Source organism: Schistocerca cancellata, chromosome 11 (genome assembly GCF_023864275.1).
Source record: "Schistocerca cancellata isolate TAMUIC-IGC-003103 chromosome 11, iqSchCanc2.1, whole genome shotgun sequence".
NCBI classification, from domain to species: Eukaryota; Metazoa; Arthropoda; class Insecta; order Orthoptera; family Acrididae; genus Schistocerca; species Schistocerca cancellata.
The window spans coordinates 133955237-133978906 of record NC_064636.1 but is presented as its reverse complement, the minus strand read 5'-3'; positions in this window follow the sequence as shown (position 1 = coordinate 133978906).

The window sequence follows — 23670 nt, the reverse complement described above, 5'->3', positions numbered from 1 at the left end:
AAATCAACGATGAAACACAGACATTGCATCGATATTAAATCCAAATGGCAAAATGTCGACTTATTTACAAGAGGAGTAACTCTTCTAATAGTTCGTGCTTTGAGCCTTTCCTGGGACAGCAGTATTACATTCCGAGGCACCATTTCAGGTTTACTGTATCCCTTGGACCTTCAAATCAACGATGAAACACAGAAATTGCATCGATATTGAATAAAAAAGGCAAAATGTCGACTAATTTACAAGAGGAGTAATTCTTCTAATCGTTCGTGCTTTTAACTTTTCCAGGGACAGCAGTATTATTTTCAGATGCACCACTGCAGGTTTACTGTATCCTTTGGACCTTCAAATCAGAGATGAGACACAGAAATTGCATCGATATTGAATACAAATGGCAAAATGTCGACTTATTTACAAGAGGAGTAACTTTTCTACTAGTTCGTGCTTTGAGCCTTTCCTTGGACAGCAGTAATAGATTCCGATGCACCATTGCAGGTTTACTGTATCCCTTGGACCTTCAAATCAACGATGAAACAGAGAAATTGCATCGATATTGAATACAAAAGGCAGAGTGTCGAGTTATTTACAAGAGGAGTAACTCTTCTAATAGTTCGTGCTTTTAGCTTTTCCAGGGACAGCAGTATTAGATTCCGATGCACCATTGCAGGTTTACTGTATCCCTTGGACCTTCAAATCAACAATGAAACACAGAAATTGCATCGATATTGAATACAAAGGGCAAAATGTCGACTTATTTACTAGTGGAGTACCTCTTCTAGAAGTTCTTGCTTTTAGCCTGTCCTGGGACAGCAGTATTAGATTCCGATGCACCATTGCAGGTTTACTGTATCCCTTGGACCTTCAAATCAACGATGAAACATAGAAATTGCAACGATATTGAATACAAAAGGCAAAATGTCGACTTATTTACAAGAGGAGTAACTCTTCTAATAGTTCGTGATTTTTGCTTTTCCAGGGACAACAGTATTAGATTCCGATGCACAATTGCAGGTTTACTGTATCCCTTGGACCTTCAAATCAACGATGAAACAGAGAAATTGCATCGATATTGAATACAAAAGGCAAAATGTCGACTTATTTACAACCGGTGTAACTCTTCTAATAGTTCGTGCTTTTAGCCTTTCCTAGGACAGCAGTATTAGATTCCAATGCACCATTTCAGGTTTACTGTACCCCTTGGACCTTCAAATCAACGATGAAACACAGAAATTGCATCGATATTGAATACAAAAATCAAAATGTCGACTTATTTACAAGAGGAGAAACTCTTATAATTGTTCGTGCTTTTAGCCTTCCTGGGACAGCAGTATTAGATTCCGATGCACCATTGTAGGTTTACTGTATCCCTTGGACCTTCAAATCAACGATGAAAGAGAGAAATTGCATCGATATTGAATACAAAAGGCAAAATGTAGACTTATTTACAAGAGGAGTAACTCTTCTAATGGTTCGTGCTTTGAGCCTTTCCTGGGACAGCAGTATTAGATTTCGAAGCACCATTTCAGGTTTACTGTATCCCTTGGACCTTCAAATCAACGATGAAAGAGAGAAATTGCATCGATATTGAATACAAAATGCAAAATGTCAACTTATTTACAAGAGGAGTAACTCTTCTAATATTTCGTGCTTTTACCCTTTCCTGGGACAGCTGTATTAGATTGCGATGCACCATTGCAGGATTACTGTAGCCCTTGGACCTTCAAATCAACGATGAAACACAGAAATTGCATCAATATTGAATACAAAATGCAAAATGGCGACTTATTTACAAGTGGAGTAACTCTTCTAATAGTTCGTGCTTTTAGCTTTTCCAGGGACAGCAGTATTAGATTCCGATGCACCATTGCAGATTTACTGTATCCCTTGGACCTTCAAATCAACGATGAAACACAGAAAATGCATCGATATTGAATACAAAATGCAAAATGTCGACTCATTTACAAGAGGAGTAACTCTTCTAATAGATCGTGATTTGAGCCTTACCTGGGACAGCAGTATTTGATTCCGATGCACCATTGCAGGTTTACTGTATCCCTTGGACCTTCAAATCAACGATGAAACACAGAAATTGCAACGATATTGAATACAAAAGGCAAAATGTCGACTTATTTACAAGAGGAGTAACTCTTCTAATAGTTCGTGATTTTTGCTTTTCCAGGGACAACAGTATTAGATTCCGATGCACAATTGCAGGTTTACTGTATCCCTTGGACCTTCAAATCAACGATGAAACAGAGAAATTGCATCGATATTGAATACAAAAGGCAAAATGTCGACTTATTTACAACCGGAGTAACTCTTCTAAAAGTTCGTGCTTTTAGCCTTTCCTGGGACAGCAGTATTAGATTCCGATGCACCATTTCAGGTTTACTGTACCCCTTGGACCTTCAAATCAACGATGAAACACAGAAATGGCATCGATATTGAATACAAAAATCAAAATGTCGACTTATTTACAAGAGGAGAAACTCTTATAATTGTTCGTGCTTTTAGCCTTCCTGGGACAGCAGTATTAGATTCCGATGCACCATTGTAGGTTTACTGTATCCCTTGGACCTTCAAATCAACGATGAAAGAGAGAAATTGCATCAATATTGAATACAAAAGGCAAAATGTAGACTTATTTACAAGAGGAGTAACTCTTCTAATGGTTCGTGCTTTGAGCCTTTCCTGGGACAGCAGTATTAGATTTCGATGCACCATTTCAGGTTTACTGTATCCCTTGGACCTTCAAATCAACGATGAAAGAGAGAAATTGCATCGATATTGAATACAAAATGCAAAATGTCGACTTATTTACAAGAGGAGTAACTCTTCTAATATTTCGTGCTTTTACCCTTTCCTGGGACAGCAGTATTAGATTGCGATGCACCATTGCAGGATTACTGTAGCCCTTGGACCTTCAAATCAACGATGAAACACATAAATTGCATCAATATTGAATACAAAATGCAAAATGGCGACTTATTTACAAGAGGAGTAACTCTTCTAATAGTTCGTGCTTTTAGCTTTTCCAGGGACAGCAGTATTAGATTCCGATGCACCATTGCAGATTTACTGTATCCCCTGGACCTTCAAATCAACGATGAAACACAGAAAATGCATCGATATTGAATACAAAATGCAAAATGTCAACTCATTTACAAGAGGAGTAACTCTTCTAATAGATCGTGATTTGAGCCTTACCTGGGACAGCAGTATTTGATTCTGATGCACCATTGCAGGTTTACTGTATCCCTTGGACCTTCAAATCAACGATGAAACACAGAAATTGCATCGATATTGAATACAAAAAGCAAAATGTCGACTAATTTACAAGAGGAGTAACTCTTCTAATAGTTCGTGCCTTTAGCCTTTCCAGGGACAGTAGTATTAGATTCCGATGCACCATTGCAGGTTTACTGTATCATTGGACCTTCAAATCAACGATGAAACACAGAAATTGCATCGATATTGAATACAAAATGCAAAATGTCGACTTATTTATAAGAGGAGTAACACTTCTAATGGTTCGTGCTTTTAGCCTTTCCTGGGACAGCAGTATTAGATTCCGATGCACCACTGCAGGTTTACTGTATCCCTTGGACCTTCAAACCAACGATGAAACACAGAAATTGCGTCGATATTGAATACAAAAGGCAAAATATTGACTTATTTACATGAGGAGTATCTCTTCTAATAGTTCGTGCTTTGAGCCTTTCCTGGGACAGCAGTATTAGATTCCGATGCACCATTGCAGGTATGCTGTATCCCTTGGACCTTCAAATCATCGTTGAAACACAGAAATTGCATCGATATTGAATACAAAAGGCAAAATGTCGACTTATTTACAAGAGGAGTAACTCTTCTAATAGTTCGTGCTTTGAGCCTTTCCTGGGACAGCAGTATTACATTCTGATGCACCATTGCAGGTTTACTATATCCCTTGGACCTTCAAATCGACGATGAAACACAGAAATTGCATCGATATTGAATACAAAAAGCAAAATTTCGACTTATTTATAAGAGGAGTAACTCTTCTAATAGTTGGTGCTTTTAGCCTTTCCTGGGACAGCAGTATCAGATTCCGATGCACCATTGCAGGTTTACTTTATCCCTTGGAACTTCAAATCAACGATGAAACTCAGAATTTTCATCGATATTGAATAAAAAGGCAAAATGTAGACTTATTTACAAGAGGAGTAACTCTTCTAATAGTTCGTGTTTTAGCCTTTCCTGGGACAGCAGTATTAGATTCCGATGCAACATTGCAGGTTTACTGTATCCCTTGGACCTTCAAATCAACGATGAAACAGAGAAATTGCATCGATATTGAATACAAAGTTCAAAATGTCGACGTATTTACAAGGGGAGTAACTCCTCTAATAGTTCGTGTTTTGAGCCTTTCCTGGGACAGCAGTATTAGATTCTGATGCACCATGGCAGATTTACCGTATCCCTTGGACATTCAATTCAACCATGAAACACAGAAATTGCATCGATATTGAACACAAAAGGCAAAATGTCGACCTATTTACAAGAGGAGAAACTCTTCTAATAGTTCGTGCTTTGAGCATTTCCTGGGACAGCAGTATTAGATACCGATGCACCATTTCAGGTTTACTGTGTCCGTGGGACCCTCAAATCAACGATGAAACACAGAAGTTGCATCGATATTGAATATAAAAGGCAAAATGACGACTTATTTACAAGAGGTGTAACTCTTCTAATAGTTCGTGCTTTGAGCCTTTCCTGGGACAGCAGTATTAGGTTCCGATGCACCATTGCTGGTTTACTGTATCCCGTGGAGCTTCAAATCAACGATGAAACACAGAAATTGCATCGATACTGAATACAAAAGGCAAAATGTCGACTTATTTACAAGCGGAAAAACTCTTCTAATAGTTCGTGATTTTAGCCTTTCCTGGGACAGCAGTATTAGATTCCAATGCACCATTGCAGTTTTACTGTATCCCTTGGACCTTCAAATCAATGATGAAAAACAGAAATTGCATCGATATTGAATACAAAATGCTAAATGTCGACATATTTACAAGAGGAGTTACTTCTATAATAGTTCGTGCTTTTAGCCTTTCCTGGGACAGCAGTATTAGATGCCGATGCACCATTGCAGGTTTACTGTATCCCTTGGACCTTCAAATCAACGATGAAACACAGAATTTGCATCGATATTGAATACAAAATGCAAAATGTCAACTTATTTACAAGAGGAGTAACTCTTCTAATATTTCGTGCTTTTACCCTTTCCTGGGACAGCAGTATTAGATTGCGATGCACCATTGCAGGATTACTGTAGCCCTTGGACCTTCAAATCAACGATGAAACACAGAAATTGCATCAATATTGAATACAAAAGGCAAAATGTAGACTTATTTACAAGAGGAGTAACTCTTCTAATGGTTCGTGCTTTGAGCCTTTCCTGGGACAGCAGTATTAGATTTCGAAGCACCATTTCAGGTTTACTGTATCCCTTGGACCTTCAAATCAACGATGAAAGAGAGAAATTGCATCGATATTGAATACAAAATGCAAAATGTCAACTTATTTACAAGAGGAGTAACTCTTCTAATATTTCGTGCTTTTACCCTTTCCTGGGACAGCAGTATTAGATTGCGATGCACCATTGCAGGATTACTGTAGCCCTTGGACCTTCAAATCAACGATGAAACAGAGAAATTGCATCGATATTGAATACAAAAGGCAAAATGTCGACTTATTTACAAGAGGAGTAACTCTTCTAATAGTTCGTGATTTTTGCTTTTCCAGGGACAGCAGTATTAGATTCCGATGCACCATTGCAGATTTACTGTATCCCTTGGACCTTCAAATCAACGATGAAGCACAGAAAATGCATCGATATTGAATACAAAATGCAAAATGTCGACTCATTTACAAGAGGAGTAACTCTTCTAATAGATCGTGATTTGAGCCTTACCTGGGACAGCAGTATTTGATTCCGATGCACCATTGCAGGTTTACTGTATCCCTTGGACCTTCAAATCAACGATGAAACACAGAAATTGCAACGATATTGAATACAAAAGGCAAAATGTCGACTTATTTACAAGAGGAGTAACTCTTCTAATAGTTCGTGATTTTTGCTTTTCCAGGGACAACAGTATTAGATTCCGATGCACAATTGCAGGTTTACTGTATCCCTTGGACCTTCAAATCAACGATGAAACAGAGAAATTGCATCGATATTGAATACAAAAGGCAAAATGTCGACTTATTTACAACCGGAGTAACTCTTCTAATAGTTCGTGCTTTTAGCCTTTCCTGGGACAGCAGTATTAGATTCCGATGCACCATTTCAGGTTTACTGTACCCCTTGGACCTACAAATCAACGATGAAACACAGAAATGGCATCGATATTGAATACAAAAATCAAAATGTCGACTTATTTACAAGAGGAGAAACTCTTATAATTGTTCGTGCTTTTAGCCTTCCTGGGACAGCAGTATTAGATTCCGATGCACCATTGTAGGTTTACTGTATCCCTTGGACCTTCAAATCAACGATGAAAGAGAGAAATTGCATCAATATTGAATACAAAAGGCAAAATGTAGACTTATTTACAAGAGGAGTAACTCTTCTAATGGTTCGTGCTTTGAGCCTTTCCTGGGACAGCAGTATTAGATTTCGATGCACCATTTCAGGTTTACTGTATCCCTTGGACCTTCAAATCAACGATGAAAGAGAGAAATTGCATCGATATTGAATACAAAATGCAAAATGTCGACTTATTTACAAGAGGAGTAACTCTTCTAATATTTCGTGCTTTTACCCTTTCCTGGGACAGCAGTATTAGATTGCGATGCACCATTGCAGGATTACTGTAGCCCTTGGACCTTCAAATCAACGATGAAACACAGAAATTGCATCAATATTGAATACAAAATGCAAAATGGCGACTTATTTACAAGAGGAGTAACTCTTCTAATAGTTCGTGCTTTTAGCTTTTCCAGGGACAGCAGTATTAGATTCCGATGCACCATTGCAGATTTACTGTATCCCCTGGACCTTCAAATCAACGCTGAAACACAGAAAATGCATCGATATTGAATACAAAATGCAAAATGTCGACTCATTTACAAGAGGAGTAACTCTTCTAATAGATCGTGATTTGAGCCTTACCTGGGACAGCAGTATTTGATTCCGATGCACCATTGCAGGATTACTGTATCCCTTGGACCTTCAAATCAACGATGAAACACAGAAATTGCATCGATATTGAATACAAAAAGCAAAATGTCGACTAATTTACAAGAGGAGTAACTCTTCTAATAGTTCGTGCCTTTAGCCTTTCCAGGGACAGTAGTATTAGATTCCGATGCACCATTGCAGGTTTACTGTATCATTGGACCTTCAAATCAACGATGAAACACAGAAATTGCATCGATATTGAATACAAAATGCAAAATGTCGACTTATTTATAAGAGGAGTAACACTTCTAATGGTTCGTGCTTTTAGCCTTTCCTGGGACAGCAGTATTAGATTCCGATGCACCACTGCAGGTTTACTGTATCCCTTGGACCTTCAAACCAACGATGAAACACAGAAATTGCGTCGATATTGAATACAAAAGGCAAAATATTGACTTATTTACATGAGGAGTATCTCTTCTAATAGTTCGTGCTTTGAGCCTTTCCTGGGACAGCAGTATTAGATTCCGATGCACCATTGCAGGTATGCTGTATCCCTTGGACCTTCAAATCATCGTTGAAACACAGAAATTGCATCGATATTGAATACAAAAGGCAAAATGTCGACTTATTTACAAGAGGAGTAACTCTTCTAATAGTTCGTGCTTTGAGCCTTTCCTGGGACAGCAGTATTACATTCTGATGCACCATTGCAGGTTTACTATATCCCTTGGACCTTCAAATCGACGATGAAACACAGAAATTGCATCGATATTGAATACAAAAAGCAAAATTTCGACTTATTTATAAGAGGAGTAACTCTTCTAATAGTTGGTGCTTTTAGCCTTTCCTGGGACAGCAGTATCAGATTCCGATGCACCATTGCAGGTTTACTTTATCCCTTGGAACTTCAAATCAACGATGAAACTCAGAATTTTCATCGATATTGAATAAAAAGGCAAAATGTAGACTTATTTACAAGAGGAGTAACTCTTCTAATAGTTCGTGTTTTAGCCTTTCCTGGGACAGCAGTATTAGATTCCGATGCAACATTGCAGGTTTACTGTATCCCTTGGACTTTCAAATCAACGATGAAACAGAGAAATTGCATCGATATTGAATACAAAGTTCAAAATGTCGACGTATTTACAAGGGGAGTAACTCTTCTAATAGTTCGTGTTTTGAGCCTTTCCTGGGACAGCAGTATTAGATTCTGATGCACCATGGCAGATTTACCGTATCCCTTGGATTCAATTCAACCATGAAACACAGAAATTGCATCGATATTGAACACAAAAGGCAAAATGTCGACCTATTTACAAGAGGAGAAACTCTTCTAATAGTTCGTGCTTTGAGCGTTTCCTGGGACAGCAGTATTAGATACCGATGCACCATTTCAGGTTTACTGTGTCCCTGGGACCTTCAAATCAACGATGAAACACAGAAGTTGCATCGATATTGAATATAAAAGGCAAAATGACGACTTATTTACAAGAGGTGTAACTCTTCTAATAGTTCGTGCTTTGAGCCTTTCCTGGGACAGCAGTATTAGGTTCCGATGCACCATTGCTGGTTTACTGTATCCCGTGGAGCTTCAAATCAACGATGAAACACAGAAATTGCATCGATACTGAATACAAAAGGCAAAATGTCGACTTATTTACAAGCGGAAAAACTCTTCTAATAGTTCGTGATTTTAGCCTTTCCTGGGACAGCAGTATTAGATTCCAATGCACCATTGCAGTTTTACTGTATCCCTTGGACCTTCAAATCAATGATGAAAAACAGAAATTGCATCGATATTGAATACAAAATGCTAAATGTCGACATATTTACAAGAGGAGTTACTTCTATAATAGTTCGTGCTTTTAGCCTTTCCTGGGACAGCAGTATTAGATGCCGATGCACCATTGCAGGTTTACTGTATCCCTTGGACCTTCAAATCAACGATGAAACACAGAATTTGCATCGATATTGAATACAAAAGGCAAAATGTCGACTTATTTACAAGCGGAGTAACTCTTCTAATAGTTCGTGATTTAGCCTTTCCTGGGACAGCAGTATTAGATTCCGTTGCACCATTGCAGGTTTACTGTATCCCTTGGAGCTTCAAATCAACGATGAAACACAGAAATTGCATCGATATTGAATACAAAAGGCAAAATGTCGACTTATTTAAAGGAGGAGTAACTCTTCTAATGGATCGTGCTTTGAGCCTTACCTGGCACAGCAGTATTAGATTCCAATGCACCATTGCAGGTTTACTGTATCCCTTGGACCTTCAAATCAAAGATGAAACACAGAAATTGCATCGATATTGAATACAAAATGCAAAATGTCGATTTATTTACAGCAGGAGTAACTCTTCTAATTGTTCGTACTTTGAGCCATTCCTGGGATAGCAGTATTAGATTCCGATGCACCATTGGAGGTTTACTGTATCCCTTGGACCTTCAAATCAACGATGAAACACAGATATTGCATCGATATTGAATACAAAAGGCAAAATGTCGACTTATTTACAAGAGGAGTATCTCTTCTAATATTTCGTGCTTTGAGCCTCTCCTGGGACTGCAGTATTAGATTCCGATGCACCATTGCAGGTTTACTTTATTCCTTGAACCTTCAAATCAACGATGAAACACAGAAATTGCATCGATATTGAATACATAAGGCAAAATGTAGACTTATTTACAAGAGGAGTAACTCTTCTAATAGTTCGTGCTTTTAGCCTTTCCTGGGACAGCAGTATTAGATTCCGATGCACCATTTCAGGTTTACTGTATCCCTTGGACCTTCAAATCAACGATGAAACACAGAAATTGCATCGATGTTGAATACAAAAGGCAAAATGTCGACTTATTTACAAGAGGAGTTACTCTTCTAATAGTTCGTGCTTTTAGCTTTTCCATGGACAGCAGTATTAGATTCCGATGCACCATTGCAGGTTTACTGTATCCCTTGGACCTTCAAATCAACGATGAAACACAGAAATTGCATCAATATTGAATACAAAAGGCAAAATGTCGACTTATTTACTAGTGGAGTTGCTCTTCTAGTAGTTCGTGCTTTTAGCCTTTCCTGGGACAGCAGTATTAGATTCCGATGCACCATTGCAGGTTTACTGTATCCCTTGGACCTTCAAATCAACGATGAAACACTGAAATTGCAACGATATTGAATACAAAAGGAAAAATGTCGACTTATTTACAAGAGGAGTAACTCTTCTAATAGTTCGTGCTTTTAGCTTTTCCAGGGACAGCAGTATTAGATTCCGATGCACCATTGCAGGTTTACTCTATCCCTTGGACCTTCAAATCAACGATGAAACACAGAAATTGCATCTATATTGAATACAAAAGGCAAAATTTCGACTTATTTACAAGAGGAGTAACTCTTCTAATAGTCCGTGCTTTGAGCCTTTCCTGGGACAGCAGTATTAGATTCCGATGCACCATTGCACGTTTACTGTATCCCTTGGACGTTCACATCAACGATGAAACACAGAAATTGCATCGATATTGAATACAAGAGGCAAAATATCGACATATTTACAAGAGGAATAACTCTTCTAATAGATCGTGCTTTGAGCCTTTCCTGGGACAGCAGTATTAGATGCCGATGCACCATTGCACGTTTACTGTATCCCTTGGACCTTCAAATCAACGATGAAACACAGAAATTGCATCGATATTGAATACAAAAGGCAAAATGTCGACTTATTTACAAGAGGAGTAACTCTCCTAATAGATCGTGCTTTGAGCCTTTCCTGGGACAGCAGTATTAGATTCCAATGCACCATTGCAGGTTTACTGTGTCCCTTGGAACTTCAAATCAACGATGAAACACAGAAATTGCATCGATATTGAATACAAAATGCAAAATGTCGATTTATTTACAACAGGAGTAATTCTTCTAATTGTTCGTACTTTGAGCCATTCCTGGGACAGCAGTATTAGATTCCGATGCACCATTGGAGGTTTACTGTATCCCTTGGACCTTCAAATCAACGATGAAACACAGAAATTGCATTTGATATTGAATACAAAAGGCAAAATGTTGACTTATTTACAAGAGGAGTATCCCGTCTAATATTTCGTGCTTTGAGCCTTTCCTGGGACTGCAGTATTAGATTCCGATGCACCATTGCAGGTTTACTGTATCCCTTGGACCTTTAAATCAACGATGAAACACAGAAATTGCAACGATATTGAATACAAAAGGCAAAATGTCGAATTATTTACAAGAGGAGTAACTCTTCTAATAGTTCATGCTTTTAGCTTTTCCAGGGAGAGCAGTATTAGATTCCGATGCACCATTGCAGGTTTACTCTACCCCTTGGACCTTCAAATCAACGATGAAACACAGAAATCGCATCGATATTGAATACAAAAGGCAAAATGGCGACTTATTTACAAGAGGAGTAACTCTTCTAATAGTTCGTGCTTTTAGCCTTTCCCGGGACAGAAGTATTAGATTACGATGCACCATTGCAGGTTTGCTGTATGCCTTGGACCTTCAAATCAACGATGAAACACAGAAATTGCATCGATATTGAATACAAAAGGCAAAATGTCGACTTATTTACACGAGGAGTAACTCTTCTAATCGTCTGTGATTTTAGCTTTTCCAGGGACAGCAGTATTATATTCCGATGCACCATTGCAGGCTTACTGTATCCTTTGGACCTTCAAATCAAAGATGAAACACAGAAATAGCATAGATATTGAATACAAATGGCAAAATGTCGACTTATTTACAAGAGGAGTTACTCTTCTAATAGTTCGTGCTTTTAGCTTTTCCAGGGACAGCAGTATTAGATTCCGATGCACCATTGCAGGTTTACTGTATCCCTTGGACCTTCAAATCAACGATGAAACACAGAAATTGCATCAATATTGAATACAAAAGGCAAAATGTCGAATTATTTACAAGAGGAGTAACTCTTCTAATAGTTCGTGGATTTAGCTTTTCCAGGGACAGCAGTATTAGATTCCGATGCACCATTGCAGGTTTACTCTATCCCTTGGACCTTCAAATCAACGATGAAACACAGAAATTGCATCGATATTGAATACAAAAGGCAAAATGTCGACTTATTTACACGAGGAGTAACTCTTCTAATCGTCCGTGCTTTTAGCTTTTCCAGGGACAGCAGTATTATATTCCGATGCACCATTGCAGGCTTACTGTATCCTTTGGACCTTCAAATCTAAGATGAAACACAGAAATTGCATAGATATTGAATACAAATGGCAAAATGTCGACTTATTTACAAGAGGAGTTACTCTTCTAATAGTTCGTGTTTTAGCTTTTCCAGGGACAGCAGTATTAGATTCCGATGCGCCATTGCATGTTTACTGTATCCCTTGGACCTTCAAATCAACGATGAAACACAGAAATTGCATCAATATTGAATACAAAAGGCAAAATGTCGAATTATTTACAAGAGGAGTAACTCTTCTAATAGTTCGTGCTTTTAGCTTTTCCAGGGACAGCAGTATTAGATTCCGATGCACCATTGCAGGTTTACTGTATCCCTTGGACCTTCAAATCAACGATGAAACACAGAAATTGCATCAATATTGAATACAAAAGGGAAAATGGCGACTTATTTACAAGAGGAGTAACTCTTCTAATAGATCGTGCTTTGAGCCTTTCCTGGGACCGCAGTATTAGATTCCGATGCACCATTGCAGGTTTACTGTATCCCTTTTACCTTCAAATCAACGATCAAACACAGAAAATGCATCGATATTGAATACAAAAGGGAAAATGTCGACTTGTTTACAAGAGGAGTAACTCTTCTAATATTTCGTGCTTTGAGCCTTTCCTGGGACAACAGTATTAGATTCCGATGCACAATTGCAAGTTTACTGTATCCCATGGACCTTCAAATCAACAATGAAACAGAGAAATTGCATCGATATTGAATACAAAAGGCAAAATGTCGACTTATTTACAACCGGAGTAACTATTCTAATATTTCGTGATTTTAGCCTTTCCTGGGACACCAGTATTAGATTCCGATGCACCATTGCAGGTTTACTGTATCCCTTGGACCTTCAAATCAACGTTGAAACAGAGAAATTGCATCGATATTGAATACAAAAGGCAGAGTGTCGAGTTATTTACAAGAGGAGTAACTTTTCTAATAGTTCGTGCTTTGAGCCTTTCCTGGGACAGCAGTATTAGATTCCGATGCACCATTTCAGGTTTACTGTATCCCGTGCACCTTCAAATCAACGATGAAACACAGAAATTGCATCGATATTGAATACAAAAGGCAAAATGTCGACTTGTTTACAAGAGGAGTAACTCTTCTAACTGTTCGTGCTGTGAGCCTTTCCTGGGACAGCAGTATTAGATTCCGATGCACCATTTCAGGTTTACTGTATCCCTTGGACCTTCAAATCAACGATGAAACACAGAAATTGCAACGATATTGAATACAAAAGGCAAAATGTCGATTTATTTACAAGAGGAGTAACTCTTCTAATAGTTCGTGCTTTTAGCTTTTCCAGGGACAGCAGTATTAGATTCCGATGCACCATTGCAGGTTTACTCTATCCCTTGGACCTTCAAATCAACGATGAAACACAGAAATTGCATCGATATTGAATACAAAAGGCAAAATGTCGACTTATTTACAAGAGGAGTAACTCTTCTAATAGATCGTGCTTTGAGCCTTTCCTGGGACCGCAGTATTAGATTCCGATGCACCATTGCAGGTTTACTGTATCCCTTGGACCTTCAAATCAACGATGAAACACAGAAAATGCATCGATATTGAATACAAAAGGGAAAATTTCGACTTGTTTACAAGAGGAGTAACTCTTCTAATAGTTCGTGCTTTGAGCCTTTCCTGGGACAACAGTATTAGATTTCGATGCGCAATTGCAGGTTTACTGTATCCCTTGGACCTTCAAATCAACGATGAAACAGAGAAATTGCATCGATATTGAATACAAAAGGCAAAATGTCGACTTATTTACAACCGGAGTAACTGTTCTAAGATTTCGTGATTTTAGCCTTTCCTGGGACAGCAGTATTAAATTCCGATGCACCATTTCAGTTTTACTGTATCCCTTGGACCTTCAAATCAACGATGAAACACAGAAATTGCATCGATATTGAATAGAAAAGCAAAATGTTGACTTATTTACAAGAGGAGGATCTCGTCTAATATTTCGTGCTTTGAGCCTTTCCTGGGACTGCAGTATTAGATTCCGATGCACCATTGCAGGTTTACTTTATTCCTTGGACCTTCAAATCTACGAAAAAACACAGAAATTGCATCGATATTGAATACATAAAGCAAAATGTAGACTTATTTACAAGAGGAGTAACTCTTCTAATAGTTCGTGCTTTTAGCCTTTCCTGGGACAGCAGTATTAGATTCCGATGCACCATTGCAGGTTTACTGTATCCCTTGGACCTTCAAATCAACGATGAAACACAGAAATTGCATCGATATTGAATACAAAAGGCAAAATGTCGACTTATTTACAAGAGGAGTAACTCTTCTACTAGTTCGTGATTTGAGCCTTTCCTGGGACAGCAGTATTAGATTCCGATGCACCATTGCAGGTTTACTGTATCCCTTGGACCTTCAAATCAACGTTGAAACAGAGGAATTGCATCGATATTGAATACAAAAGGCAGAGTTTCGAGTTATTTACAAGAGGAGTAACTTTTCTAATAGTTCGTGCTTTGAGCCTTTCCTGGGACAGCAGTATTAGATTCCGATGCACCATTTCAGGTTTACTGTATCCCGTGGACGTTCAAATCAACGATGAAACACAGAAATTGCATCGGTATTGAATACAAAAGGCAAAATGTCGACTTGTTTACAAGAGGAGTAACTCTTCTAATTGTTCGTGCTGTGAGCCTTTCCTGGGACAGCAGTATTAGATTCCGATGCACCGTTTCAGGTTTACTGTATCCCTTGGACCTTCAAATCAACGATGAAACACAGAAATTGCAACGATATTGAATACAAAAGGCAAAATGTCGATTTATTTACAAGACGAGTAACTCTTCTAATAGTTCGTGCTTTTAGCTTTTCCAGGGACAGCAGTATTAGATTCCGATGCACCATTGCAGGTTTACTCTATCCCTTGGACCTTCAAATCAACGATGAAACACAGAAATTGCATCGATATTGAATACAAAAGGCAAAATGTCGACTTATTTACAAGAGGAGTAACTCTTCTAATAGATCGTGCTTTGAAACTTTCCTGGGACCGCAGTATTAGATTCCGATGCACCATTGCAGGTTTACTGTATCCCTTGGACCTTCAAATCAACGATGAAACACAGAAAATGCATCGATATTGAATACAAAAGGGAAAATTTCGACTTGTTTACAAGAGGAGTAACTCTTCTAATAGTTCGTGCTTTGAGCCTTTCCTGGGACAACAGTATTAGATTTCGATGCGCAATTGCAGGTTTACTGTATCCCTTGGACCTTCAAATCAACGATGAAACAGAGAAATTGCATCGATATTGAATACAAAAGGCAAAATGTCGACTTATTTACAACCGGAGTAACTGTTCTAATATTTCGTGATTTTAGCCTTTCCTGGGACAGCAGTATTAAATTCCGATGCACCATTTCAGTTTTACTGTATCCCTTGGACCTTCAAATCAACGATGAAACACAGAAATTGCATCGATATTGAATAGAAAAGCAAAATGTTGACTTATTTACAAGAGGAGGATCTCGTCTAATATTTCGTGCTTTGAGCCTTTCCTGGGACTGCAGTATTAGATTCCGATGCACCATTGCAGGTTTACTTTATTCCTTGGACCTTCAAATCAACGAAAAAACACAGAAATTGCATCGATATTGAATACATAAAGCAAAATGTAGACTTATTTACAAGAGGAGTAACTCTTCTAATAGTTCGTGCTTTTAGCCTTTCCTGGGACAGCAGTATTAGATTCCGATGCACCATTGCAGGTTTACTGTATCCCTTGGACCTTCAAATCAACGATGAAACACAGAAATTGCATCGATATTGAATACAAAAGGCAAAATGTCGACTTATTTACAAGACGAGTAACTCTTCTAATCGTTCGTGCTTTTAGCTTCTCCAGGGACAACAGTATTATATTCCGATGCACCATTGCAGGCTTCCTGTATCCTTTGGAACTTCAAATCAACGATGAAACACAGAAATTGCATCGATATTGAATACAAAGGGCAAAATGTCGACTTATTTACAAGAGGAGTTACTCTTCTAATAGTTCGTGCTTTTAGCTTTTCCAGGGACAGCAGTATTAGATTCCGATGCACCATTGCAGGTTTACTCTATCCCTTGGACCTTCAAATCAACGATGAAACACAGAAATTGCATCGATATTGAATACAAAAGGCAAAATGTCGACTTATTTACAAGAGGAGTAACTCTTCTAATAGATCGTGATTTGAGCCTTTCCTGGGACCGCAGTATTAGATTCCGATCCACCATTGCAGGTTTACTGTATCCCTTGGACCTTCAAATCAACGATGAAACACAGAAGTGCATCGATATTGAATACAAAAGGGAAAATTTCGACTTGTTTACAAGAGGAGTAACTCTTCTAATAGTTCGTGCTTTGAGCCTTTCCTGGGACAACAGTATTAGATTCCGATGCACAACTGCAGGTTTACTGTATCCCTTGGACCTTCAAATCAACGATGAAACAGAGAAATCGCATCGATATTGAATACAAAAAGCAAATTGTCGAATTATTTACAAGAGGAGTAACTGTTCTAATATTTCGTGATTTTAGCCTTTCCTGGGACAGCAGTATTAAATTCCGATGCACCATTTCAGTTTTACTGTATCCCTTGGACCTTCAAAGCAACGATGAAACACAGAAATTGCATCGATATTGAATACAAAAGCAAAATCTTGAATTATTTACAAGAGGAGTATCTCGTCTAATATTTCGTGCTTTGAGCCTTTCCTGGGACTGCAGTATTAGATTCCGATGCACCATTGCAGGTTTATTTTATTCCTTGGACCTTCAAATCAACGAAAAAACACAGAAATTGCATCGATATTGAATACATAAAGCAAAATGTAGACTTATTTACAAGAGGAGTAACTTTTCTAATAGTTCGTGCTATTAGCCTTTCCTGGGACAGTAGTATTAGATTCCGATGCACCATTGCAGGTTTACTGTATCCCTTGGACCTTCAAATCAACGATGAAACACAGAAATTGCATCGATATTGAATACAAAAGGCAAAATGTCGACTTATTTACAAGAGGAGTAACTCTTCTAATAGATCGTGCTTTGAGCCTTTCCTGGGACAGCAGTATTAATTTCCGATGCACCATTGCAGGTTTAATGTATCCCTAGAACCTTCAAATCAACGATGAAACACAGACATTGCATCGATATTGAATTCAAATGGCAAAATGTCGACTTATTTTACAAGAGGAGTAACTCTTCTAATAGTTCGTGCTTTGAGCCTTTCCTGGGACAGCAGTATTACATTCTGAGGCACCATTTCAGGTTTACTGTATCCCTTGGACCTTCAAATCAACGATGAAACATAGAAATTGCATCGATATTGAATACAAAAGGCAAAATGTCGACTTATTTACAAGCGGAGTAACTCTTCTAATAGTTCGTGCTTTTAGCCTTTCCTGGGACAGAAGTATTAGATTACGATGCACCATTGCAGGTTTACTGTATCCCTTGGACCTTCAAATCAACGATGAAACACAGAAATTGCATCGATATTGAATACAAAAGGCAAAATGTCGGCTTGTTTGCAAGAGGAGTAACTCTTCTAATAGTTCGTGCTTTGAGCCTTTCCTGGGACAACAGTATTAGATTCCGATGCACAATTGCTGGTTTACTGTATCCCTTGGACCTTCAAATCAACGATGAAACAGAGAAATTGCATCGATATTGAATACAAAAGGCAAAATGTCGACTTATTTACAACCGGAGTAACTGTTCTAATATTTCGTGATTTTAGCCTTTCCTGGGACAGCAGTATTAAATTTCGATGCACCATTTCAGTTTTACTGTATCCCTTGGACCTTCAAATCAACGATGAAACACAGAAATTGCATCGATATTGAATACAAAAGCTAAATGTTGACTTATTTACAAGAGGAGGATCTCGTCTAATATTTCGTGCTTTGAGCCTTTCCTGGGACTGCAGTATTAGATTCCGATGCACCATTGCAGGTTTACTTTATTCCTTGGACCTTCAAATCAACGAAAAAACACAGAAATTGCATCGATATTGAATACATAAAGCAAAATGTAGACTTATTTACAAGAGGAGTAACTCTTCTAATAGTTCGTGCTTTTAGCCTTTCCTGGGACAGCAGTATTAGATTCCGATGCACCATTGCAGGTTTACTGTATCCATTGGACCTTCAAATCAACGATGAAACACAGACATTGCATCGATATTGAATTCAAATGGCAAAATGTCGACTTATTTACAAGAGGAGTAACTCTTCAAATAGTTCGTGATTTGAGCCTTTCCTGGGACAGCAGTATTACATTCCGAGGCACCATTTCAGGTTTACTGTATCCCTTGGACCTCCAAATCAACGAAAAAACACAGAAATTGCATCGATATTGAATACATAAAGCAAAATGTAGACTTATTTACAAGAGGAGTAACTCTTCTAATAGTTCGTGTTTTAGCCTTTTCTGGGACAGCAGTATTAGATTCCGATGCACCATTGCAGGTTTACTGTATCCCTTGGACCTTCAAATCAACGATGAAACACCTAAATTGCATCGATATTGAATACAAAAGGCAAAATGTCGACTTATTTACAAGAGGAGTAACTCTTCTAATCGTTCGTGCTTTTAGCTTCTCCAGGGACAACAGTATTATATTCCGATGCACCATTGCAGGCTTCCTGTATCCTTTGGACCTTCAAATCAACGATGAAACACAGAAATTGCATCGATATTGATTACAAAAGGCAAAATGTCGACTTATATACAAGAGGAGAAACTCTTCTAATAGTTCGTGCTTTGAGCCTTTCCTGGGACAGCAGTATTAGATTCCGATGCACCATTTCAGGTTTACTGTATCCCTTGGACCTTCAAATCAACGATGAATCACTGATATTGCATCGATATTGAATACAAAAGGCAAAATGTCGACTTATTTACAAGAGGAGTTACTCTTCTAATAGTTCGTGCTTTTAGCTTTTCCAGGGACAGCAGTATTAGATTCCGATGCACAATTGCAGGTTTACTGTATCCCATGGACCTTCAAATCAACGATGAAACAGAGAAATCGCATCGATATTGAATACAAAAGGCAAAATGGCGACTTATTTACAACCGGAGTAACTGTTCTTATATTTCGTGATTTTAGCCTTTCCTGGGACAGCAGTATTAAATTCCGATGCACCATTTCAGTTTTACTGTATCCCTTGGACCTTCAAATAACGATGAAACACAGAAATTGCATCGATATTGAATACAAAAGCAAAATGTAGAATTATTTACAAGAGGAGTATCTCGTCTAATATTTCGTGCTTTGAGCCTTTCCTGGGACTGCAGTATTAGATTCCGATGCACCATTGCAGGTTTATTTTATTCCTTGGACCTTCAAATCAACGAAAAAACACAGAAATTGCATCGATATTGAATACATAAAGCAAAATGTAGACTTATTTACAAGAGGAGTAACTTTTCTAATAGTTCGTGCTATTAGCCTTTCCTGGGACAGCAGTATTAGATTCCGATGCACCATTGCAGGTTTACTGTATCCCTTGGACCTTCAAATCAACGATGAAACACAGAAATTGCATCGATATTGAATACAAAAGGCAAAATGTCGACTTATTTACAAGAGGAGAAACTCTTCTAATAGATCGTGCTTTGAGCCTTTCCTGGGACAGCAGTATTAATTTCCGATGCACCATTGCAGGTTTAATGTATCCCTAGAACCTTCAAATCAACGATGAAACACAGACATTGCATCGATATTGAATTCAAATGGCAAAATGTCGACTTATTTACAAGAGGAGTAACTCTTCTAATAGTTCGTGCTTTGAGCCTTTCCTGGGATAGCAGTATTACATTCCGAGGCACCATTTCAGGTTTACTGTATCCCTTGGACCTTCAAATCAACGATGAAACATAGAAATTGCATCGATATTGAATACAAAAGGCAAAATGTCGACTTATTTACAAGCGGAGTAACTCTTCTAATAGTTCGTGCTTTTAGCCTTTCCTGGGACAGCAGTATTAAATTGCGATGCACCATTTCAGTTTTACTGTATCCCTTGGACCTTCAAATCAACGATGAAACATAGAAATTGCATCGATATTGAATACAAAAGGCAAAATGTCGACTTGTTTGCAAGAGGAGTAACTCTTCTAATAGTTCGTGCTTTGAGCCTTTCCTGGGACGACAGTATTAGATTCCGATGCACAATTGCTGGTTTACTGTATCCCTTGGACCTTCAAATCAACGATGAAACAGAAAAAATTGCATCGATATTGAATACAAAAGGCAAAATGTCGACTTATTTACAACCGGAGTAACTGTTCTAATATTTCGTGATTTTAGCCTTTCCTGGGACAGCAGTATTAAATTGCGATGCACCATTTCAGTTTTACTGTATCCCTTGGACCTTCAAATCAACGATGAAACACAGAAATTGCATCGACATTGAATACAAAAGCAAAATGTTGACTTATTTACAAGAGGAGGATCTCGTCTAATATTTCGTGCTTTGAGCCTTTCCTGGGACTGCAGTATTAGATTCCGATGCACCATTGCAGGTTTACTTTATTCCTTGGACCTTCAAATCAACGAAAAAACACAGAAATTGCATCGATATTGAATACATAAAGCAAAATGTAGACTTATTTACAAGAGGAGTAACTCTTCTAATAGTTCGTGCTTTTAGCCTTTCCTGGGACAGCAGTATTAGATTCCGATGCACCATTGCAGGTGTACTGTATCCATTGGACCTTCAAATCAACGATGAAACACAGACATTGCATCGATATTGAATTCAAATGGCAAAATGTCGACTTATTTACAAGAGGAGTAACTCTTCTAATAGTTCGTGATTTGAGCCTTTCCTGGGACAGCAGGATTACATTCCGAGGCACCATTTCAGGTTTACTGTATCCCTTGGACCTTCAAATCAACGATAAAACATAGAAATTGCATCAATATTGAATACAAAAGGCAAAATGTCGACTTATTTACTAACGGAGTAACTCTTCTAAGAGTTCGTGATTTTAGCCTTTCCTGGGACAGAAGTATTAGATTACGATGCACCATGGCAGGTTTACTGTATCCCTTGGACCTTCAAATCAACGATGAAACACAGAAATTGCATCGATATTGAATACAAAAGGCAAAATGTCGACTTATTTACAAGAGGAGTAACTCTTCTACTAGTTCGTGATTTGAGCCTTTCCTGGGACAGCAGTATTAGATTCCGATGCACCATTGCAGGTTTACTGTATCCCTTGGACCTTCAAATCAACGATGAAACACAGAAATTGCAACGATATTGAATACAAAAAGCAAAATGTCGACTTATTTACAAGAGGAGTAACTCTTCTAATAGTTCGTGCTTTTAGCTTTTCCAGGGACAGCAGTATTAGATTCCGATGCACCATTGCAGGTTTACTCTATCCCTTGGACCTTCAAATCAACGATGAAACACAGAAATTGCATCGATATTGAATACAAAAGGCAAAATGTCGACTTATTTACAAGAGGAGTAACTCTTCTAATAGATCGTGCTTTGAGCCTTTCCTGGGACCGCAGTATTAAATTCCGATGCAGGTTTACTGTATCCCTTGGACCTTCAAATCAACGATGAAACACAGAAAATGCATCGATATTGAATACAAAAGGGAAAATTTCGACTTGTTTACAAGAGGAGTAACTCTTCTAATAGTTCGTGATTTGAGCCTTTCCTGGGACAACAGTATTAGATTCCGATGCACAATTGCAGGTTTACTGTATCCCTTGGACCTTCAAATCAACGATGAAACACAGAAATTTGCATCGATATTGAATACAAAAGGCAAAATGTCGACTTATTTACAAGAGGAGTAACTCTTCTAATAGATCGTGCTTTGAGCCTTTCCTGGGACAGCAGTATTAATTTCCGATGCACCATTGCAGATTTAATGTATCCCTAGAACCTTCAAATCAACGATGAAACACAGACATTGAATCGATATTGAATTCAAATGGCAAAATGTCGACTTATTTACAAGAGGAGTAACTCTTCTAATAGTTCGTGCTTTGAGCCTTTACTGGGACAGCAGTAATACATTCCGAGGCACCATTTCAGGTTTACTGTATCCCTTGGACCTTCAAATCAACGATGAAACATAGAAATTGCATGGATATTGAATACAAAAGGCAAAATGTCGACTTATTTACAAGCGGAGTAACTCTTCTAATAGTTCGTGCTTTTAGCCTTTCCTGGGACAGAAGTATTAGATTACGATGCACCATTGCAGGTTTACTGTATCCCTTGGACCTTCAAATCAACGATGAAACACAGAAATTGCATCGATAATGAATACAAAAGGCAAAATGTCGACTTATTTACAAGACGAGTAACTCTTCTAATCGTTCGTGCTTTTAGCTTTTCCAGGGACAGCAGTATTATATTCCGATGCACCATTGCAGGCTTACTGTATCCTTTGGACCTTCAAATCAAAGATGAAACACAGAAATTGCATATATATTGAATACAAATGGCAAAATGTCGACTTATTTACAAGAGGAGTAACTCTTCTACTAGTTCGTGATTTGAGCCTTTCCTGGGACAGCAGTATTAGATTCCGATGCACCATTGCAGGTTTACTGTATCCCTTGGACCTTCAAATCAACGATGAAACAGAGAAATTGCATCGATATTGAATACAAAAGGCAGAGTGTCGAGTTATTTACAAGAGGTGTAACTCTTCTAATAGTTCGTGCTTTGAGCCTTTCCTGGGACAGCAGTATTAGATTCCGATGCACCATTGCAGGTTTACTGTATCCCGTGGACCTTCAAATCAACGATGAAACACAGAAATTGCATCGATATTGAATACAAAAGGCAAAATGTCGACTTATTTACAAGAGGAGTAACTCTTCTAATAGTTCGTGCTTTTAGCTTTTCCAGGGACAGCAGTATTAGATTCCGATGCACCATTGCAGGTTTACTGTATCCCTTGGACCTTCAAATCAACGATGAAAGACAGAAATTGCATCGATATTTAATACAAAAGGCAAAATGTCGACTTATTTACTAATGGAGTAACTCTTCTAGTAGTTCGTGCTTTTAGCCTTTCCTGGGACAGCAGTATTAGATTCCGATGCACCATTACAGGTTTACTGTATCCCTTGGACCTTCAAATCAACGATGAAACACAGAAATTGCAACGATATTGAATACAAAAGGCAAAATGACGACTTATTTACAAGAGGAGTAAGTCTTCCAATAGTTCGTGCTTTAGCTTTTCCAGGGACAGCAGTATTAGATTCC